At 35.8% G+C, this 9,865-nt stretch overlaps 1 long non-coding RNA gene across 38 annotated transcripts; it reads left to right on the top strand.

The window, feature by feature from the left end:
- Positions 1-353: 353 nt before the first annotated feature.
- LOC130710674 (uncharacterized) lies at positions 354-9,036 on the top strand. 38 transcript variants are annotated; one of them, XR_009010445.1, is made up of 15 exons: positions 476-865; positions 959-1,052; positions 1,466-1,572; positions 1,677-1,823; positions 2,256-2,366; positions 2,899-3,042; positions 3,141-3,352; positions 3,498-3,679; positions 4,136-4,558; positions 4,675-4,719; positions 5,291-5,400; positions 5,508-5,616; positions 5,695-6,260; positions 7,121-7,233; positions 7,360-9,036. It is a non-coding gene; the product is annotated as an uncharacterized LOC130710674 (long non-coding RNA). The 38 variants fall into 38 exon arrangements; XR_009010432.1 differs by having other exon boundaries at positions 477-865; positions 5,172-5,400; XR_009010442.1 differs by having other exon boundaries at positions 482-865; positions 4,136-4,248; positions 5,172-5,400.
- The last annotated feature ends 829 nt before the right edge of the window (positions 9,037-9,865 follow it).

The raw sequence follows: 9,865 nt of genomic DNA, 5'->3' as shown, positions 1-9,865 counted from the left end.
AGACCAAAAACTTCCTTCTCCTGAACAAAGGAAAGGGAAGAAATATTGTAAATATCACAACTTTTTTGGTCATTGGACCTCACAATGTGTTCGTTTCAGGGATCTTGTGCAGGGGGCATTGGATTCGGGAAGGCTCAAGTATGACGAGAAAGCCAAAAGCCAAATGAAGATTGATTCCGACCCACTGCAGGTAGCTGAAGCCAACTACGTAGAACCTTTCTACATTGGCATGGTCGACATTTCTGAGAAGCTAAATCTGGGCCTGACACTCGATGAAGCAAAGGAGGAAAACATGGCTGTCGAAGAACCAGAGGTCGCGAAAGAGGTGAGCCTAGAGGAGGTTTACCCCAAGGCAGGAGAAACTCTTGTTGAGTTTTTGTCACGAAGCAAAGATGGCGAGAAAGAGGTCATGCTTTGTCCTCGGTGTAGTGCCGTTTTCGACAAGTCAGCAGCTAAAGCCTATCAAGATTCTGAGATGAAGAGGCATTACCAGAGCAAAATGCCTGTGTCCAGAAGGTTGAAATATCCCCACGAGGAGTGGATTGAAAGGGATCAAGAACTCGATGGCAATAGAAGCCAAAAGTCAAGAATCAAGGACAAGACTTATATCACTTCTCACCTGAATTCATCTTCACTCACACTCTGTTCTTCTCACCCTCTATCTACAACGAGTTCTTCTCAGTAACTTATCATAATCTCCTCCCTCCGTTTCGTCACCTCTGTTACCGTTGTTCGCGAGCAGTGTCGTTATCAGTCGCAGGTTTCCATTCTCAAACCATGAAATCTGAATCTTCATACTCATGGCCACTCCGAGCATCATCTCTCGCGGTCTCCCTACTCTCCACGGCGCACGGCGATGACTCAGGTATTTTCATGTTGATTTCTTGATTTAGGACTTAGTTGATTTGTGGTTTTTTTGTTTTCATTGCTTTAGGGTTTTCTGTTTCTTAATTTTCAGATATCGTCTCCACGGCCTATGTTCCCTAATTTCATCTTCACAGCCGGTTAGGTCTGAATCCTCGGCTGCCATTATTCCCTCATCACCATCTCAGGTATGTTCAAGCATGATTTTTATTTTATTCGTTTTCAAAAAAATTAGGTGATTGATTCGTTGCCTTATTAGATGCTGAAATTGTTGATTAGTTGTCTTATCTGCATCAATTAAGTGATTAGTTGTCTTACTGTAATTATTATTTTTCTCAATAATTAGTGTTTTTGAATTTGAATTTTTTCTTGACCTGAAATTACTCCCCTTATCAAGCCTTAAAATTATACTCTCGCCCTAAATAACCTCCTTGCCTTATTAATTAGTGATTTTGAATTCAAATTTTCCCTTTACCTTAAATTACTCCCCCTGTCAAGCTTAAATTTATTGAATTTTTATAGAGATGAAAATTCAGGTTGAGGATTATATTTTAGGCTATATATTTAAGCTGAAAGTCTCTTTTGGATTTCAATTTTTTAGGCCACGCTACATTCATATTTCAAAGAAACATTCAAAGAATCAAGGATGTGGAGGGTGTGAGCATTTCCTTTATGCATGTGTGTGCTCCTGCCATTGCAGGTAACCAGGTCAGCACTACTCCTAGCAAAATTAAGGTCAGCTGCTTCTACACAATTAAAAGGTCAACAAATATAATATGGCTTATTAATATGAATCCATTCAATTCCTGTAGCTTGGACTGAGGTTGTATATTGTTGCTCAGTATTACTTAGAGAATGAAGATGAGGCAGAAAATCAGCAATAAAGGGGTGGTTCCTTTAGTTTTGACATTAAAGCCATCTTATGGTGAAAGGGAAAGGAACACTATAAATCATTATAGGTGTGTTTCTCCCTTCTTTTTTAGCTTCCCTCATCAGTTTCTCTATTTTCCCCTTTCTTTATCCATCCAAGACTGTGGTGATGAACTATTTTTCTCTTTCTTATCACGAATTTTTGCTTTTCTTATATCTTTATCTTTGCAATTGAAGGTTTTATATCATGGTTCACTTTGATATGGGGAGTTACCTTATGTGCTCATATGTCAAGACTTCAGTATTCAATGCTACCCCAATATTTATATATCTTATTATATTTAAACTTTTATTTTGTTGGTTGTGTGGTGGTGTGTTATATTTGGTTTAAACCGTTATATGTTATATATGCAACTGGCTGGGTTTGTGGCTCTATGCCACTCTTTAATGACTTAAGTCCTTGAAATTTCATACTGATTTTGATGTTTTCCTTAGTTAATTTTTTCCTATGTTGCTTTAAGGTATGAATAATTTTCTGAAGTGAAAAGGAAAACGGATAAAAAAGAAATCCTCAGTTGCTTCAAACATTTGAAGATTGTGGTGATGAAGATGACATCAACTTTGATAAACAGGTACCTTTTTCTACAATCCATCCATCCATAGTATATACATTCAGGAAAAGATCTCAGTCCAGTCATCGCATACATGTCACCTCCTAATTGGTTAATTTCAGAAAAAAAATCCTACATGGCAATCAGTCCTTCATTCCTCTTATCCTACACCTTTCTCTTTATCCTGCACTGATCTCTCTTTATGTATATCAAAACACGTTTTAAACTCCCCTCTCTCATCTCTTTTCCTTCTCTCCCGTTTCAACCCTCAATTCATCTCTTCCAGTCTTCCCTCACCGACGTTGTCCCATGCATTCCGCCATAAACCTTCTCTCAGGCCGCCGCCACTAACTGCCATAGACCTCTTCTCATTCTGCCTCCTCCACCTCTGGAATTTTCTCCTCGAATAAGGACATTTTCGCCCTCCTCTCTGGAAGATCAAAGGCTACGGGTTTGATCTCAGTCGTAGCCCTCAATTTGGTTTCCCCAATCACTTTCTTTACTTTTTCAATTTGGGTTGCATATGTATTTAGAAAAATCAATTTGGTTGAAGATCATCAATACTCGCGGCTCCCTACTCTTCACGGTGCGACAGTGATGGGCGATGACTCAGCCTCTCCTACCATAATATGCAACGTAGCAATCTTTCTATTCCATTGGGTGCATAGAGTTGTGCGAAGTTTGCTGGAGTTGGAAGGTAGGTTTCACATGTTAATCAATTCTCTTTTGTCTATTCAATAGATTTTGCTAAATGGGTATTAGTCAAGCAATAATTGGTGGTATTTTGATTTGAAGACTTTGATCACATATCTACTGGGGATTTGATCGCCGACTCAATAGCAATGTCCCCCCCCACCGAGAAGAATCATCGTCGGAGCTTCTTCTCACTGTGCTTCTGTAACTCCGTTAGAAGCCTTCAAATCCCCGATTTCGATTATGGATGACAACGTATGAGTCCTCTCTACACGCACAGTGAGTGATGATCAATTTATATTTTATAAAGTGAGGTAATTACTTCCTCTTGATAATCCGAATTACTATTGTTGTTACAGCTTCAAATTAGTGAAATTGTACGTTCAAAAAAAATTTAGTGAAATTGTTTGGGATTTTGTTCTTTTGATAATTTTGAGTTCTTCCCTAATTTTACAACAGATTGGAGACTATAAAATGCAATCCCGTCGCCACTACTCACGGCCACACTAAGCCGCCACCATGGTCCTTCGGAGCTACTTCAAACCCTAATTTTGTGCGGCCAAGCCCATCTTCTTCCCTAATTTTGGAACTGTAGGAGGCTGAAAATGGAATTCCGTTAATTTCTCCTTTATAATGCGCAGGTACCCTCTAAAATTATTCTCTCAAAGATATTATATTCTCTCCCATTAATTCCTCTCTTAGAAATTAGTGTTTTTGAATTCAAATTTGTTCTTGACCGTAAATTACTTCCCCCGTTAATTGATTAAGTGATTGTATACCTTTCAATTGTTTCCTTTCTTGAGTAGAAATTGAAATTCTCCTCCTATTCCTACGTTTCTCCTTATAGTCTATTCAATTTCAAATTTAATCAGAATGAAGGTGGGAAATTGCAATTTGAAATAAAAAGTTAAAACAAAGTTAATTATCGGTATCAATTAGTATCAATCAGTTCATATTCATAATTCTAAGCGCCTATATATATTAATACTTCTGCATTGTCACTTGCACACTTGATATTCACATGTTTATTTTGAATGTTCTCATTGAACTGAGGTTTTCCTTTTTCTTTTTCTATGTTGTGTTGATTATTGAAGCAGCTTACTAAGGTGTCTGAACGGGAAGAACATTCAGGGTATTCTCTGTGAGAGGCTGAGAGCTTGAACATCACAAAATATGATCGAAGGCTGAGCATAGGAAGAGCTATACACAGGTTGTGCTTCTCTCAAGTCGTTTCCTTTAATCTTCTTTGAATCTGTTTATCTCACTGACTTATCTTTTACTATCATTAAGGTATGGAGAAACTTCTATTGTGTATTAGTTGCAATTTTAGTATACATATTCACCCTCCTCTCTGGAAGATCAAAGGCTACGGGTTTCATTTTGCTGATATCACTGATGGATTCGCGAGTCATATTGATTTCCGTATGTTATGATGTTCGCCGTTTTGCTGATATCAGATGGATTCGCCAGTCATATTGAATTCCTCATACTAGCTTCCATTATTAGATACGAATTTCATGGTCTTTGGTTTCATCTCTTCTATAGTATTTCTTTTGCTGCTCTATGGTTTCATGATGTTTAGGGCTTCTGGGAATTAGGATTTAACCAATCTCTCTATCTTTCTTCTATTAATCAGTGATTTGAAGTGCTTGATCTGGTCTGAATCAACAACCGCCATGTGGTTAGTGCTCCTTTCCCAAAAATTTGCTGATTTTAATCAAACTTCATTCTTTACAACAAAAGTCCTATTAAGTCCTATTATTCTTACTTTCTTCATCTTTGCAAATTATTAATCTGTCTGCCAGTATAACTGGGTATGAAACGGTTAGTTGGCTTTTGCTATAGGCAGGATTGAAAGGTAAGTTGAAGATCTAGAATTAGTGGGTATAGCTTCTGATGACAGTATAACTGGTCACTTGGTTTTAGACTTCAGCTCCTTTCTTATGTTCCCTGCTCCTTTTTCTATATTAAGTTTGAAAGTTTGTATCCTACGTTTCTGTATCCTATGTGTTATATGTGAAATAATGGCAATTTACTCTCTCAAACCATTATTGTCTCTTGCTATATCATTCAATTAATATAGCAATAATGGCTTTGCATAATCCAAAATATGATGGTTTTACATTTCCTCAGATTTGTGCGTTGGTCAAATTGACCATTCCTAGACTAAAGGAAATACACCATTAATCTTTCTATCAGCAATTATAGCATATAAATAGGCTTTATTGCCTTGTCTTCTTCGTGGACTATAGACATGAGGGAAAAAGCTGAATGACACAAAGAGATCACAACCAAGTATTCATATCTCATCTTCTTCATTTCACACTCCTGATTCTCATCTTGTGTTCATAGCTATCCCAAAGTAAGCCTCTTCTCTCTTTTATATATGAGTTTTTTGTGAGTCGTTTATGTTCTCATTAAACTGTGGTTTTTTTGTTTTTGTTTTCTTTGCTGTGTTGGTTATTGAAGCAGCTCAGTGTCTGAACGGGAAGAACATTCACGGTATGGCATTGGCATGGGAGAGCTTGAACATCACAAAATATGATGGCAGAACTATCATAGAGAGAGCCATACACAGGTTCATCTTCTCTCAATTCTTTTTCTTTAATCTTCCTTGAATCTGTTGATCTCACTTACTTATCATTGATCTCACTAGCGTTGAAGATGAATGCAGTAGAGTTAAGGCCTTGAGATTTTTGGAAAGAAGTTCTCACTGGAGAAAACATTAGCAGTAAGGTTTGAAGGCAGAGCTACCTCACTGAAGACCACAGATACATGAAACAATTACTCACTGGAGAAAACTTGCATCTTCTTTGTGCATTAGAGTATCTAATGCAGATTGTAATAATTTTTATGGTTTTCTACAACTGATTCTGCCTCATTGTGATATAGCAGCAAGTTTTAACAGTTGTATATGCAATTTGGGAGCAAAAGAAAAATGTGAAATTTCATAATAGGATGTATCCTGCTGATATTGTTATTAGCAAGACATTTTTCTCTGAAACTTTATCCTCAAGATCCTTAGATGTGTTATTGTAGATTCCTGCACTCCGGTCACGGATAATGGGAGGGAGATTATTAACCGAAAATTACACGCTCACTCTTTACAAATTTTTATGTTCAAACTGCTGCTGCCGTTGATATTCATTCTTGCTTCTGCATTATCCCAAGATATTGAATCCAAGCTCTGCTCGCGTGCGCCTCTGGCAGGCTTCCCTCAAGGTAGTCTCAACACCCTAAATTGAATCTAACTTATGCTTAAAGTCATTATTTATATTGAAGAAGTCAGTCATCTCCGCACTCAGATTTGTAGCATTAAGAATTATTGATTGTTCCATTGCTCTTGAATAGTTTGATTCTTTCTGAACTGTAGCATTAGTTTGATTCATTATCATTTGTTTTTTTGAACTGATTTTAGGAAAATGATGCCAGGGTTATTGAAGGATTCTTAAGGATCCCTGAAATTGATGGTTTAATTAGTGGTTCAATCTTCTTGAAAAATAAATTTGCTGTCGTCCTCAAAGAGAACGCAATCGTCGATGTCTCGTGATCACAGTATATTTTTTCCTGATTTTGTCATATGCTGATTAGAGTTTGAGGCTTTCTAAGGTTTGAAGGATGGAGTGGTGATTGCCTGAATGGGGATCATTGAAGATTGAGTACATTTTGTGGTAGTTCTCATTATACCTAATCTCACACACTATATACAACGCTATTAAGAACATGTTATGAATTTTACACATCAATTTACTTACTTGATTGACATCATAGGTAGCTGCTGCCAGCAAGTTCCCACTTCATGACACTGTTTGGCTAAACATTGACACCAGCCATGACAAGTTTGAGTCTTTTATAAAGGATACTTTGTTTAGAATTATTGGCAAATATATATTTTCAGGGACATAGCTATCAAAGCTGGTTTATGAAGGGCCATTGGCCAGTTTTTTTTATAATTAAATTATCTGCATTGCTTTTTTAATCTCTTCCTACTTGATTTGTTTTGATTATTTGTATCTAAAGCTAGATATTAGTATGACCTTTTTTTCTGGCTCATCAATATTTTTTCTCTTCTTTTTGTCTAGGATTGAAGACTCTTATTTGACCCACAAGATTCACTCAGATTCACAAGTAAGAATGATATAGAGGATGATGCAGGGACAGAACTGATAAATCCTTTTTGCTTGCCTGTATAATGGTGCGTGATACTTACATGCAGTAGCTGACAGGTTATATTATAATGTATATGTATAGATAGACTTCTTGAAGTATATAAGATGTATGCCTGAGATTTATATGTACTTTTTGCTTCCTTGGTTGGTAGGTCATTTGTTCTTAAGCTGCTGGGCACTAAAAGGATGTACGTAGGTTGACATACAGCTCAGTTAGGTTACTTTATTATTGGTATTTTTTAAGTAGTAGATTCTGTGTCATGGCTTCTACTGTTGATAATTCAGCACATATTGCTTCCTTTATTTTTTTGGTGACAATCTATAGCATTATCGTTGCATGTATAATCATAAGAAGTAAAAATATGGTGGGTGCTGATGTAAATAGATTGGAGCTGAATTTTGAATATATATAGTAATCATTATTACATTTGAATATGTTTGTTGGTGTTAATAGGCGGGAGCTTAATTATTGAATATGGTATAGAAGTGGTTGGAACTGAGCCAACCACTTTTATTGTGCAGGGATTGAATGAACATGAAACAGAGAGGTCAGAAATTTCTGAGCCTGTAGCTCATCAGATCTGAATCCTACCCTTTCTTGAGATAAGTGCTTCCCTTTCCGTGTGTTTTTCTTCTCAACTCATGTATTGTTGTCGTTGTGTTTAAAGTTCGTATCTTTTGGTCCTAAAACCTTTTTCGCATTTCTTATTTGTCAATAAATTTGAGGGAGCTACAAGAGTAGTGGATCAAAGAGGAGATTTTTGGTCACCCCAGTCGAAGGTTCATCTTTCAGGTTCTTTTTCTCATATTCACGCCGCTCTTGCTTTAAATATTTTACCAAAATCAATCAGCAAATTCAGGATCCATTTCAATTGGATTAGTGGGTTTTGATTCATAGTTGGAAGTTTGGTAGTCTTCCTTGCTTTCTTTTCCTTTATATTTGCACTCTGCTAATTTAATTTGCTGAACTGGCGGCAATCATATTGGAGATTGTCCCGTCCTTCTCTTTTATTATTTTGGAACATGAAAAAAATGGTTTCTTTATGATTTTATAGTTTCTTGCAGCTGCCTTTTCTCTTTCAAATGTAATCATGCTTGATTCTATTAACTAACTTCTACCTACAACTAAGCTTGGCCTCTTCTCCATCTCCTTCCTTCTGGCTTAACCTCACTAACAATTATAAACAATAGTTATTGTTTTGAGATAGTTACTTTATAGCTATGATCACTTCGATTTAATTTATTAATTTTTCCAAGTTCTTTTAGAATTCTTGGATTACGAATGCATATTCGTGCCATAAGTAATTGCAATTCATGATAGCTGTCTGAGGTCAATAGTGAGCGCATTCATTGGCTAAGCCTTATATTATTGTTGAGTATGCCAAAAAATTCAGAGATGAAGAAACACCTTGGTCAGAGGCAGCGTTATTGTTGTCGAGTGTGCTAAAAAAATCAGAGATGAAGAAACACCTTGGTCAGAGGCAGAGTTCAGAGAGAAGAGAATCCTTCCTGCCAATTTTAGATACCTTTATGTTTATTATAGAGCAGCAACTTGCTTACGCATAAGGGAGTGACATACCCTATGCAGAATCAGTGAAGCAAAATGTAAATATATTGTTGAATAAAGATCTTGTGGATATGTCTTTTCTTTCACTTTCCTTTCGATCTGTGTAGCTTTGCAAGGCTAAGTGCAGGCCCTTTCCAGCTTTTGAAAAAAACCAAGACTATATATACCCATGTTTAATGCTTTGTTCTTTTGGTTGCGTATGCAATATAAATTGATAGATTGAGGATCTCCGCCTATGAATCAGTAGAACTGTTTCACATGACATTCTTTTTTGTAATTGTCCTTTCTTTTATAGAAATCTCATACTTCATCAGCTTTGGCTGAATTTGATTCCATTATAGTAAAATGATCTCATACTTAGTCTAAAAAGTATGTTTCTACTAGGCTAAGCGCAGTCAATGTACTCTGCTATTCTATTGGGGAATATCATTTTTCAACTGTTTTTTAGTATTTTTCAGATGATTTGAAAAGATCAACTAGGAAATTGGAATTGGAGTACGTTTTATGGAGTATTAACCATAATTATAGGCTGCACAATGTCCCACCTGAGGTTGATACTTTTGTAACCGCATACATTTTGACTTCTATGCCCCCCGTTTAATATATTGTAGGAACTATTCAAAAAAAAAAGTGGGAGAAGAGAAAAAACCAATTAAATTGAACAATGAAAACATTATTTCAAGTTTATTTTTGAAATAAGTAACCATCAACACACACACACATATATATAGTTATAATTATTTATTTTTATATTACACATTAATAAATGATGAAAATAGTTTAATGACGAAAATATGTCCTACAGAGATTAGTAAACTTTATCACATGTATAGTCTATATATAAGCTTTCACATAGAAAAACATTTTACATGTAAATATTTTATGTTAAAAATAATATAAATTAAATTGTACAACTTTACAATACAATTTGGTGCTAAAAGTGTACTATATAACAACATAGGCTATTCTCATTTTTGAACAAATTACAAGGTGAAAAGCTATCACGGGAATAACATTTTACATGAAAATATTTTCATGTTAAAAACAATACAAAGATAAATTCTCATATAAATTGAGTACATTTTTCATAA

This window comes from Lotus japonicus, chromosome 4 (genome assembly GCF_012489685.1).
Source record: "Lotus japonicus ecotype B-129 chromosome 4, LjGifu_v1.2".
In the NCBI taxonomy this organism is placed as follows: domain Eukaryota; kingdom Viridiplantae; phylum Streptophyta; class Magnoliopsida; order Fabales; family Fabaceae; genus Lotus; species Lotus japonicus.
Note: the sequence above shows the minus strand (reverse complement) of the source record. Positions and strands in the feature narration are given on the sequence as shown.